General features: G+C 41.9%; 1 protein-coding gene and 1 long non-coding RNA gene across 2 annotated transcripts in view; both read right to left on the bottom strand.

The window, feature by feature from the left end:
- Positions 1-12,997, bottom strand: part of LOC114284997 (proteasome subunit alpha type-4-like) — a 55,671-nt gene that overhangs the window by 20,306 nt on the left and 22,368 nt on the right. The gene's annotated exons all lie outside the window — the stretch shown is intronic.
- On the bottom strand, positions 7,290-12,442 carry LOC114281948 (uncharacterized). Its single transcript, XR_014339359.1, has 4 exons — positions 12,293-12,442; positions 7,692-7,812; positions 7,474-7,602; positions 7,290-7,390 (listed from the first exon to the last, which is right to left on the bottom strand). It is a non-coding gene; the product is annotated as an uncharacterized LOC114281948 (long non-coding RNA).

Here is a 12,997-nt window from a genome sequence, read left to right as displayed (position 1 = left end):
AATAATTTGGTTTTATATGTAGCCCAATTGAGTAGAGAGAGAACGAAAATGAAAAATAGAAATATATAAAAAAAATAAAAAAGATTACATCCTAAACTGCAAGTTCTAACAAATATTTGAGAGAAAGAGAGAGATCTGAAAATGTTTACAGGCATTGAAATGCATTGCACAAGGGAAAGAAAAAAGAGGGAATTTATACACAGGTATAAAGATTACATACAAGAAAGGATTTACCAACTAAAAACACTTAATGTGCAAACACCAAGACCTAAGATATAAATCTTGATGGATCGAAAGGATTTTGGGTTTTCGAGACTCCATTTTCATTGGAATTACAAGGAAGCGGCTCATAAAAAAATAAATACATAAAACAGAGAAAATGATGGTTCTGATGGGTATATATATGGGCATATATATATGTATGGGGGAGGTAAGGACTGTATTGGAATTTGAACAATAATTTTCGATGAAATTAGCCAAATCTGTTTGAATTTGGATGGGTGGGTAACAGAAGGGGGTATCTATTTATTAGTTTCAAAAGTAAGGGAGGTTTGTGTAATTTTTGAAACTGCAGGGGAGGTCAGGGTAATTTACCCAAAGAAATAAGTAATATGACAACAATACATAGCATTTCAACAGAAAATTGAAGTTTAAGAATTGAAATAACAAGTAATATGACTATCTGAAGCAAAATCTTACATTTTCTTTATAGGTAAATGTTCAAGCAATCCTTTAACAGATGTGAAGGGCACAACAGTTTGTTATGCAGGTTTATTCATACCACTTACGAGTTTGGCCAGCATTTGCAAATGAAGATAGTTGCCCTTCCATAAGATGATGCAATATAAAAGACAAACAACGAAATTGAACACTGGATCCCTATGATGATCGGCCTTCTTTTTCCTTTTCTTCTCTTTCTCGCTTCGTTCTATTTTTATTTTCGTTGGATTGAAATGTACGGAATTGGTTTCTTGGTGTTTTTTTTTTTTTTTTTTTTGGTGTTGTATTTCGATTGTTCCGAAGGGTGTGCGGGTGAGTCTGGAGTGCCGGGAGCGAAACAAAATTTTAGATGGCTGGGCTTGGGCCGCACGTGCGGCCTAGGGCCCCGCACATGCGAGGCTGGGCCGCTCAAGTGGTGGGCTAGGCCGCTCGAGCTGTAGAGGCTTGGACCCAGAATTTTGCATACTGTCTAGGGCGCTCGAGCAGAGAAGTGAGCCGCACGAGCGATCAAGGTGGCCGCACGTGCGGCGAGGAAGGCCGCACGAGCGGCCAAACAGGCAGTCCGAGCTCTATTTTTATATAACATTTTGGTCTGAATATTTCATCCATTATACACACTCCTCTCTCACTCTAAACCTTATTTCTCTCCCCCTTCTCTCTAGAAAACTTCTCCAAAACACCAAAACACTTTGATTGTGCAAATATTGAGTCAAGATCATCAACATCTTCCTCTAAATCTTGAAGATCTAGAGCTAGGATCTCTCATGGTGTGGTAGAGGTTGAAGGATTCTTCCATCAAAAGCTAGGGTTCCATCTTCTCTCCATCATCAACACCTTGAGGTAGGGATTTCTTGAGTTATATATACATGTTATGTAAGATTAATGATGATTTAAAAGTCTTCTTGAACTAGTTGTGTTGATTTTGGGTTTTACTCCAAATGTTGAGGAAGCTTGAAAGAAATGGGTTTGATCTTCATCACTTTCCTATCCATAAAGATGTTCTTTTACAAAATTTATGGAAAACATGATTTGATTGGGTTCTCACCATGAAGTGAAGAAATGTTGAGTTTTTGACAAAAACCCTAGAAATTGAGGATTTTCTTAAAATGTAGAAATGCCTATGGAAGTTTTTTTCTTTTCTTGTGATTGAAAGGTGAATGAGCATTGATTTTGTGATGTAGTTGCAAATAACGACTTCTTAATGTATGTATAAAAATGGAGGTCCACCTTTAAAGTCCATTGATAAATATATATGTGTAGAGTTGTAACGTGGCACGTTGTCGAGTGCCGTAGATGATGTAAAAATGTTTAATTTTAATGTGATGGGAAATGAAATGAAAGATGACATGTTGAACATATTGAAAGGCTTGGACATAATGAGTTAGTGTTGAGAAATTGTGGTGATGTGTTGAAGACACATGATTATTTTGCAAAATGAGAAATGCATTTGTGAAAGTGAGAAATGTACTTGTTTATTATTGTTGTTAAGACATTTTGAAAATAGAGAAATGTTATGAGATATTAATTATTGCATCTCATTTCCATTTGATTTAATATCATCAATGTGCATGAAGTGAATTATTACCATTGTTGCATTCTCATCATGTTTACTTGAGAAAGATTATATTGTAATGAGAACTAATGGAAATGTGTATGGGGTAAATACGTTGATAAGTCCGGATAGGGGCTGTAGATGAATTTGATAAGTTGGCCTGAGTATCCAGGGTGAAAGACCCGAAAGCCGCGCGAATAGGTGTCGAGCCTTCCGGTTAGCACCGGTAAAAATGGCAGTTTGGTAATGCTCGTAGAGACTACTTGCAGACACCAGCCTGGGGATTACTAGTGTCGTATTTATCACCCCAGTTGATTCAAATATTGAAAGTTTGAAATTGATGAGATTGATACATATTATTGAGAACATGGTGACTTTAAAATGTTTCATTGAATATTATTAAGAACATGATGATTTTGAAATAGTACATTGAAATAAAATTTTCCTTCAATATTGGCACTTGCATGGCATTCCATATGCATTTTTTTTTACGTTGATGGATTTGGCATAACTGTATATACTTTGTGAGGAATCTCTACTGGGCTTTATGCTCACCCCTATGGGAATTGGTGCAGGTAAGGATGTGGTGACCCCGCCAAGCTAAGGGCGTGGAATGTTTTGAAGAAGAGTGGTTTAACTCTTATGTTGTTGTGATACTTTTTTGTAAGCCAAGGGCTAATGTGTTTGGGTCTGAGTGACCATTATGTGTAACCGGGCTATTGCCTTGGAACTTGTAAGCCCTTGACGGCCTTATTCGTTGTGATTTAATGATTCTTGTTACATGTTATTGACTCATATACTAGTTGTAAATAAATGTATAATGGCATGTGAGAATACTTTTGTAAACATTCAGAATTATGTAAATGAAACTAGTTAATATCACATTTTGGGAATGAGTTGATGTTATAGCTATGTGGGTTTATTTTCGGGGAGTGACAATCCCACCTTGTTATGAGTGATTCCGACAGAACATGTGAACTCAATTTCCTTCAAAACTTGCATCCTAAGTTCTGCAACAATTAGGGCCCCACAAGCTAACAACTTATCAAGGTGATCGGCATCACTCCTGTGGAGCCATTCCCTCACATTGTCTTTGTGATCACTTCTATCCTAGATCCAACACCAATATTAGAATAGCAACTGTTGGAAATGCAAAATGAACAGGCATGGAATTAAGTCATTCAAGAAAAGAACTTCTTCAATTATTCCCTCACCAATTAGTTTCTTGGTAGAGAGATTTACATTAATTATCTGAAAATATTCTGATACAATAGAATCTAATCCAATGTGATTACATGCTATAAATTAATTATCTGAAAATATTGATTATTTGTTATCTCAATTTTTCAGATGAAACGTTCAATTTGGTATACATTCCTCAACAAAGAACAATTCTAACGTATGTGTAGCAACAGCCAAAACTGAAATCCAATAACATTGCAGATACTTTATAAACCAATGCAATGTTTCTTTGATTATCTAATTAATATTACAAAAAAATATAAAATAAAATTCTCGGATTTGTAACGTACTAAATAGCATGAAAATCACCAACCTAGAACGCCAAAAGAACTTCCACTGCCAGATAAAGCCTATCATATGCTTAAAACTTAAAAGATTGAACCTTCTTGAACTTCCAACCCGCAAATATAGTACTCATTCGACATCAATTGACAATTCCACGTCATACTCCAACTTAAATGTCCCAGAGAAAGCCTACCAAAAAAATTTTTGGTGTTTGTCAAGGAAGCCCCATTAATTACCTCATTAAGACTCAAGATATGAGATTTTAGAGCTTCTTCATCAATTTTGTCCAAGCTCTCTGGAGGATTTGTTGGGATCTGGGATCCCGCCCAAGACCTTATAGAAATCATTGCAAGCAGAAAAACACACCCACACACAAGGAGACACAATATTTTACGTGGTTCGGCCCAATGCCTACGTCCACGGGAGAGTAACCGGTTATCACTATACCAATGAGGAGATTACAGAAAGATTACAATAGAGGAGGAGCTCACACTCTCCTCACTCAGCCACTCACCCGTCTCCCTCGCTCACACCGAGGGAGACGGTCTCTCCGCCTCACATCTCTCACTCTCTTTGTTGTCTCACGGTTTGCTCACTTACTCCACATTGGCCTCTCCTCTCACCCTCCATTTATACACATTGGAGTAGGTGGGAGTGCCTTTGGGCAGCCTCCATTCTTGACTCTTCAAGATGGTTGGTGGCCTCCAAGGTGGACTTTGGTTGGTTGCCTTCCCATTGTTGCCAACCAAACTTGACTTGGATGATCACCACACATGGGTGAATTCAACAAATCACCCCCTCAACCCATGTGAGGTGATCCACTGCACACACTGCTGCTAATCTTGTCACGCCCAAATTCAACATAGTCTGCATCTCTTCACTGAGACGCTGCATCCCCTGAAGCTAGAGATAAAACACCAGAGATACAAGAGGAGGAGGGAATCTGACATCCTCAACTCAACTCACACCACTCTCTGATTTGGAGAGAGCCACTGCTCCTATCTCCCACAGATCTCTTCCATGCTTCCTGTCTCGGATGTCTATACCTGCTATCCTTGAACTTGCGCAACCAAAATATCCGACACCCCCTGATTGGATGTCCTGCACCCCCTGCTTGGATGCCCTTGACTGTCATGCATTACCTCGCAGGACCAGTCATTGGAGCAATAGAAAACTCGTTGTTTATCTCATCAACGTCCTCTGTCTTCTTTGCTCGGAGCTTTTCCTCTGAACTTTCAGCCTTTGCCCTCTGCACTTCTGAACAACCTCCTGGCGTTTCCACATACGCTTGTTGTCTGTGCCTTTGCAATCCCTGATTTTCTGTCCAGTAGATTGATGGTTGACAGTAGCTCCATCTGTCAAAGCATCGTCAGCTATGCAATTCCTTGCATAGTGCCCGTACCCATGGCTTCTGGTCTCCTTGCGTCGAGCTCGCCTGAGAGATCCGCATCAACTCTATCATCTGCTGCCATGGAACTAAAGAAACCACCATAGAGAAATAAGACTTGCCACTCCTTGGCACGCACTCTTGCGTTTTACCTGTCTCAATTTCTCTGTCTGGAAGTTCCTGTGAACTGTCAACAACCCGCTGCTGCACACTCTTCTCGCGCCTCTGTACGACACTCTAGCGTACCCTTGCACTGTTGCACGTCTGCAATTGTACTTCTGCGCTTAGTATGCTCCTCTGCAACTATTGTTCTACATGTCCACATACCATTAGTACCTTCTCGTATACAGTAGCTCCAACAGCCACAGTATTTCCCTGAGCCTGTACTGGTTGCCAAATCATCTATCCGTCGATGAATGGTCTTCTCTTTTGATTGAACCAGATCCTCCGATCACCTCAACAACCAGGAAAGTTCCCAGGAAAGACTGGTGGGGTCACAACCGGTCCCACTTAAGAACCAGTCTCCTTAGACAGTGTCTTTTTGACAGAACTTTCCTAGACCTTTGATCTTGAGATAATCATGTCTGCAATCCTCTGATCGCCCCTGACCAATCCTGATCTCCCTCGATCTGCCATTTGATCAAGCCTGATCTCCTCTGGTCTTCAATGATCTATATCAATCTGTATCTGGTTGTCCAATCTGGTCAGAATCTGCCCATTCTAACCTCTTCAGTGAATCCGCAGCGTTCCACAATATCCGGCAACCTTCCTTTGAGTATTGAAGATGACAAACACCCATGTTTTGACAATCTTTCCAAACCGTTCAGAATTTCACTATTCTGACCTCGCGGTTGCGTCCGGAGCGGTCCGTTTAGCTAGGACCAACCTTCGCTGCACTTCCAGGGACCTCACTGAAAACTTTCCCCGAAAACTGGGCCACACCACAATTTTCTGAAAATGTTGGGCCAAATTGCAATTTTCAGAAGTTCAGGGAATATTCCGTGTTCCAACAGAATATTCCGTCCACTGTCCCTAACGCCGTCTGCCACTTTAATCTGCCTTCTTTTTACAGAAACTCCATCTCCAAAATCTGACCGTACGGATGTGTCCGGAATACTCCAAATAGTCGGAAACCACTATTGGATCACCAAAAACGGACTCCAAATGGCTTCGATCTGGCCAAAACATTTTGTACGCCTCAGATCTGCGGCTGCACCGTAGCCGCGAAACACAGGATTCCTCCTCCTGCGGATGACGTGGCAGCTGACGTGGCTGCTGACGTGGCACGCGCGTGCCATACACGCGCCTCCCCCCCACTCGTCTTCTTCCTTCATCCGCGCGTGGGGCGCGTGCCTGCGACTGGGCCGACGCGCCGGCTGCCTCCACGGCGCGTGGCGGCGCGTGCCGAGACTGGGCCTCACGCGCCTTCTTCAGGTGGCGCGTGAGGGCGCGTGGAAGCTCCTCTGGGTGTCTGCTTTATATGGTTGGACTCCTCTTCTCGAGCCCTTGCTCCTGGTATGCTCAAAATCGGATTTCGAGCAACTTGATTTCTGGGCAGTTTCGAGCACCACACTGTTTTTGTTCCGAAACGCCACCGACGAGGCTCTGATACCAATTGTTGGGATCTGGGATCCCGCCCAAGACCTTATAGAAATCATTGCAAGCAGAAGAACACACCCACACACAAGGAGACACAATATTTTACGTGGTTCGGCCCAATGCCTACGTCCACGGGAGAGTAACCGGTTATCACTATACCAATGAGGAGATTACAGAAAGATTACAATAGAGGAGGAGCTCACACTCTCCTCACTCAGCCACTCACCCGTCTCCCTCGCTCACACCGAGGGAGACGGTCTCTCCGCCTCACATCTCTCACTCTCTTTGTTGTCTCACGGTTTGCTCACTTACTCCACATTGGCCTCTCCTCTCACCCTCCATTTATACACATTGGAGTAGGTGGGAGTGCCTTTGGGCAGCCTCCATTCTTGACTCTTCAAGATGGTTGGTGGCCTCCAAGGTGGACTTTGGTTGGTTGCCTTCCCATTGTTGCCAACCAAACTTGACTTGGATGATCACCACACATGGGTGAATTCAACAGGATTTTCTGCTAACATTGCTTCAGCAGCATCACTGAGATCAAGATACACTTCATCAATTGAAGCACGCTCACATCTACCCTTCCTTGCAAGAATAGAAACCGCCTGCAAGTTTAAGCTTACTCAGCCATGAGCTCCTTTTCATAGTGAATTTCTACATATAACAATCTTAGAACTGTGAAGATCACCTATGAATTCTTTAAACCTCTGAACCCGCATTTCGGTAGATGCGCAAGTCAGCTTTACCACGAGCAACTGGGACTTGGACAAGTTGGATTTGTGGGCAAACTTGCTTCGCTTCATCACCTCGCATTGAACTTAAAAAAACGACATAATAGATTTCACCAGTCAAAGAAGATCCAGTCATACATGAAGTACTCAGAAAATATAAGTAACGAATACTTACCGCTTCAACCCATATTTACGGGCCTCATAGCTGACAGCAATCAAACCCCCACCTTTCCAGGAGTTGTACTGTACCACAGCAGTGGGCTAACCCCTTAAATGGGGCTGTTTGCGTTGCTCCACTACATAGGCAAAACAAATACCAATTAGCCTGACCAAATCAGGGATCCCATATCACAACATTGTTGAATTCACCCCATGTGAAGGGGAAATTGTCTTGTGAACACACCTTGGTTGGTCAACAAGGAAGTAGGCTACCAACCATGTCAAAGAAGGAGGCTGCCGAAGTCAAGCATGGAGGCTACCCAATGGCACTCCCACCTACTCCAAGGTGTATAAAATGGAATGGTGATGGTGAGTTGTAGACAGGGCAAATGGCAAAACACATTGCTGAGAGGAAGGCACAAAACAGAGAGAGCTAGTGAGAGCTATTTTCTGTTTGTCAGAGAGTGTGAGTGAGTGTGTTATATAGAGAGACAGTGAGTTGAGAGTGTGTAATCTCCTCCATTTGTTGATATATAACAACATCGCTCCCGTGGACGTAGGCCGGTTATCCGAACCACGTTAAAACTCTTGTGTTTTTGCTTGTGAGTGTCCCCTGGTGTGCCCACGATCCGCAACAATTGGTATCAGAGCCCGGGTGGAGAAAAATCGAGTTTTTTCCGAAAGTGTCCAGATTTCGAAGTGGTCGAAATCCACTTTTGAGCATACCAGGAGGAAGGTCAGGAGGAGAGGAGTCCAGAACAGCAAAAACAGAGCCCAGAAGCCTCTCCACGCGCTCTCACGCGCTCCTAGAAGTTGGCGCGTGAGTCACAGTCTCAACACGCGCCCACACGCGCCGTTAAGGCACCCGGCGCGTGGTCCCACTCTCATCCACGCGCCACACGCGCTGACGGAGGAAGAAGACGAGTGGGGGAAGGCGCGTGTAATACACGCGCGTACCACGTCAGCCGACACCTCAGCCACGTGTCAGACACGTGTCAGACACGTGTCAGCCCAGTCAGCCTGAGCCGCTGACCAAGCCGGGTTGACCAGCCGTCAAGCCGCCGTTGACCGCGCCGTCTGCGCCGTTGACCGAGCCGTTGACCTGCCAATCCGGAGGAATTATCTGGTGCTTCTCAGGCGCACCAGATTCAGCAAATCTGAACCGTTGAAACTGTTTTGGCTAGATCTAGGCCATTCGGAGTCCGTTTTTGGCGATCCAATAGTGAGTCCCAACTATTTGGAGTATTCCGGACACATCCGTACGGTTAGTTTTTGAATCGGAGGCATTCAAACTCTTTTGGCTAGATCTAGGCCATTCGGAGTCCGTTTTTGGCGACCCAATAGTGCGTTCCAACTATTTGAAATATTCCGGACCCATCCGTACGGTCAGATTCTTACATCGAAATTTCTTTAAAAAGGGAAGAAATTTACAATGGCAGGAAAAGGCGCAAGTTTCATGATTGAGCCTTTTAATGGTAGTAATGACTTTACCCTGTGGCAGCAAAGGGTGAAAAACATTTTAACACGAGAAGGTCTGGTGAAAGCTCTTCTCAAAAAGTCCAACAAACCGGAAGACATAAAGGATGACAAGTGGGAGGAGTTGAGGGAATTGGCAAACAGTACAATTCAGTTGTATCTCGGGAACAACACACTCCGGGAAGTCATCAGTGAAGTAGATCCGGCGGAGCTATGGGCAAAGTTAGAGATGAGGTACAAGTCAAAATCTTTGACAAACCGGTTATCTCTAAAGAGGCAGCTATATACACTTAGAATGCCAGAAGGTGCGAACCTCACAGAACATCTGGACGAGTTCAATAGGATCACAATGGAATTAGACACCATTGGAGACAAGACCCAGGAGGAAGATAGGGCTATGATCTTGCTGGTCTCTCTACCTGCATCATATGAGCATCTCAGGACAACTCTATTATACGGGAAGGATGCTCTTGGACTGGATGAGGTGATTGCTACGCTCATTTCTCATGAGTCGATGAAGAAACAGGAAGGTAGCAGTAGCAAACACCCAGAAGGAAATGCCATGGTTGCCTCAGAAAATGAGCAAGGCAGAGGTAGGTCCAATGATAGACGGGGTAGATCCAAATCAAGAGGACGTTCGCAATCAAGGTCAGGCTTCAGGAGAAAGTGTTATTACTGTGATCAGGAGGATCACCTCATAAAAGACTGTGCAAAGCTCAAGGAGGACAAAGCACAAAAGGAACAGGCGAGCTCATCAAATGTCGCTGCTGCAGTAAATGCTAAGGATGAGTATGCATTTACAGTTTCGTCGAGTGTGACGAAACCTGACTGGATCTTAGATTCCGGAAGCACATATCATATATGCATGGATAAGAAACTTTTTTCTACCTACCAAGCCAAGGATGGAGGTATTGTTCGAGTGGCTAACAACACTGTGAGTAAGATTGTTGGCATGGGAACAGTACGGCTGAGAATGGAAGATGGAAAAATTTTCACGTTGGATGGAGTCCGACACGTGCCAAGACTGAAGAAGAATCTAATTTCCTTAAGTATGCTAGACATGAAAGGTTATAGCTTCACATCTAGCAAAGGAAATCTCAAAGTCATCCATGGAGATACGGTGATGCTACATGGACGACTGGAGGGGAATCTGTACAGGCTTGTGGAGAAGGTTGTGACAGACGGAGCTACTGTCACTTACCGGGCAAGACGTACAAGACATGCACAGAAGAGACATAGGGCCCAGCAGACATGGCAACCAAAGTGTACAAGAACGCATGGAGGCAGTTCGGAGGTGCACAAGACGGAGCCATTGCGGCCAATTTTAAAGACAGCTCAGAGCAAAGAGACCAAGACAGCAAAGCATGTCCCAGGAAAGAAAGTTTCTTTTGCTCCTGAATTAGAGACATATTGGGATCTCTCCAAGACTGGATGGAAGGGAGAGATGCCATCTCAAAGAGTTGCAAAGTAAAGCTTTGCATGGCACCCCAGTGAGGGGGTGCCGGGCACTCCAGGCAAGGGGGTGCAAGCATCTCAGTGAAGAGATGCAGACTTTGTTGAATTTGGGCGTGACAAGATTAGCAGCAGTGTGTGCAGTGGATCACCTCACATGGGTTGAGGGGGTGATTTGTTGAATTCACCCCATGTGAAGGGGAAATTGTCTTGTGAACACACCTTGGTTGGTCAACAAGGAAGTAGGCTACCAACCATGTCAAAGAAGGAGGCTGCCGAAGTCAAGCATGGAGGCTACCCAATGGCACTCCCACCTACTCCAAGGTGTATAAAATGGAATGGTGATGGTGAGTTGTAGACAGGGCAAATGGCAAAACACATTGCTGAGAGGAAGGCACAAAACAGAGAGAGCTAGTGAGAGCTATTTTCTGTTTGTCAGAGAGTGTGAGTGAGTGTGTTATATAGAGAGACAGTGAGTTGAGAGTGTGTAATCTCCTCCATTTGTTGATATATAACAACATCGCTCCCGTGGACGTAGGCCGGTTTGCCGAACCACGTTAAAACTCTTGTGTTTTTGCTTGTGAGTGTCCCCTGGTGTGCCCACGATCCGCAACAAACATAAGAAAGTCCACAACGAAAATTACGTTATTCTCTCTTTTGGTGAGCCTTTGGCCATCATTATTTAAAGAAAACTGAAAACAATGAAATGGGAGCTCTGCCAGAATGGTGTTCTTGCACTCAACTGCAGTGTGACATGCAAACAAAAATAGGGAAAACATATGATAATTGGCAAGGGTTTGCGAAATCATATTTGATTTCAGTTAATGATAAAAAGATTGTCTCTTCATCTAAACTAAACTATATTCCATTTATGATGTAACGAAACCGAAGTCAATTTCTGTTTGATATGCATTTTTAACCCACGTGTATTATTTACAATTAAAATCATGATGCAAAATTGGGTTTTATGGTTTCAAATGTTACATGCTTGTGAAATTGCTTAATTGGATTATAATGCAAGAGTTTGATAATGAATAACAGCGATCAGTTAAATAATAATTAGAAGAAATGAACAAAAATAGCATCATGAACTGCACAGCCTGCATCGAAGCATACATGTTTTAGTTCTACAAGACTCCAAGGTAATGTTTGGTTCACTGGAATGGGATGATCATTCCATCAAAATATCCATTTCCATGCATGTTTGGTTGACCAAAAAAAAAAATTAAAAATTACACTACAAATAGAATCATCATTTACCAATGTAACGGAATGATCATTCTATTATATTCCAATTTCCATCTCACTTTCCAGTGAACCAATAGAGCATAATAGTGTCAAGAATTAAAGACAATGGTCATGTATAACATCTTTATAAAATTGCAGAATTGGGTTCATATGGTTTTGCATGTTACATGCTTGTAAAATTGCTTAATTGGGTTAAAATATGAAAAATAGTTTGATTAGGAAAAACAGTGATCAGATACTTAATAATTTCAATAAATAAACAGAAAACAAAATTGAAGTTGTATGTTTGTAACCCAATAAATATAGAAGATCAAAGGGAAAATGTTGGGTTTCGCCATTGAATTCGTTGAAACAGAACACTTCATTCTAAGTGCCCTAAAAACCCCGACAATTAATTAAAACAGAGAGAGAGAGAGAGAGAGAGAGAGAGAGAGAGGAAACCTCGAACATAGAAACAGTCCATGTCAAGGTGAGCGATGACCCTTGCAACAGATGATTCGGGTCGTGCCACTGGCATCTTCTCTCTCTCTCTCTCCCTCCCTCCCTCCAATTTCAGGTGATACAATCAATGTGAGACAAGAAGGAAAGGCAAGACATTTTCTCTGTTTTTTTTTTTTTTTGAATTTTCAGAATTTATTTTGATTTTTTTAATTTAAATTGGTAAAAATAAATAAATACTCATTATTTTTATATAATTTTTTTAATAAAGAATGATTTTTAAAATATTTAAAATATGATTTTTAGTGTTTCTTTTTTTTAGATATAAAAAAAATAAGTTCTTAGAATTAGTATTAGCAATCGTAGAAAAAAAAATGATAAATTACAAACACACTCTATAAGGTTTACTTAAATTATAAATTATTTCTGTGATTTTGAAAATTACATTATGTCTTCTAAGGTTTCTAATTTCATAACAAATAAGTACTATTATTAATAATTTATCAAGTTAATTAACAGTTTTTAATAATATTAAAATTTTATTTCATTTAATAATTTAAATAATTTTATTATTGTATAGGTGAACAGTTAGAAATTTTACTTTTTTTAATTAATTCTGTTAAATAAAAAATTCTGACAGTGAGGTATTAAAAATTTTCTAAACCACATGGGGCAATTCGTATTTTAAGCAAATCTCAAGGGGTGTAT

Source organism: Camellia sinensis, chromosome 9 (genome assembly GCF_055761805.1).
Source record: "Camellia sinensis isolate YWXY chromosome 9, ASM5576180v1, whole genome shotgun sequence".
Taxonomy (NCBI): domain Eukaryota; kingdom Viridiplantae; phylum Streptophyta; class Magnoliopsida; order Ericales; family Theaceae; genus Camellia; species Camellia sinensis.
Note: the sequence above shows the minus strand (reverse complement) of the source record. Positions and strands in the feature narration are given on the sequence as shown.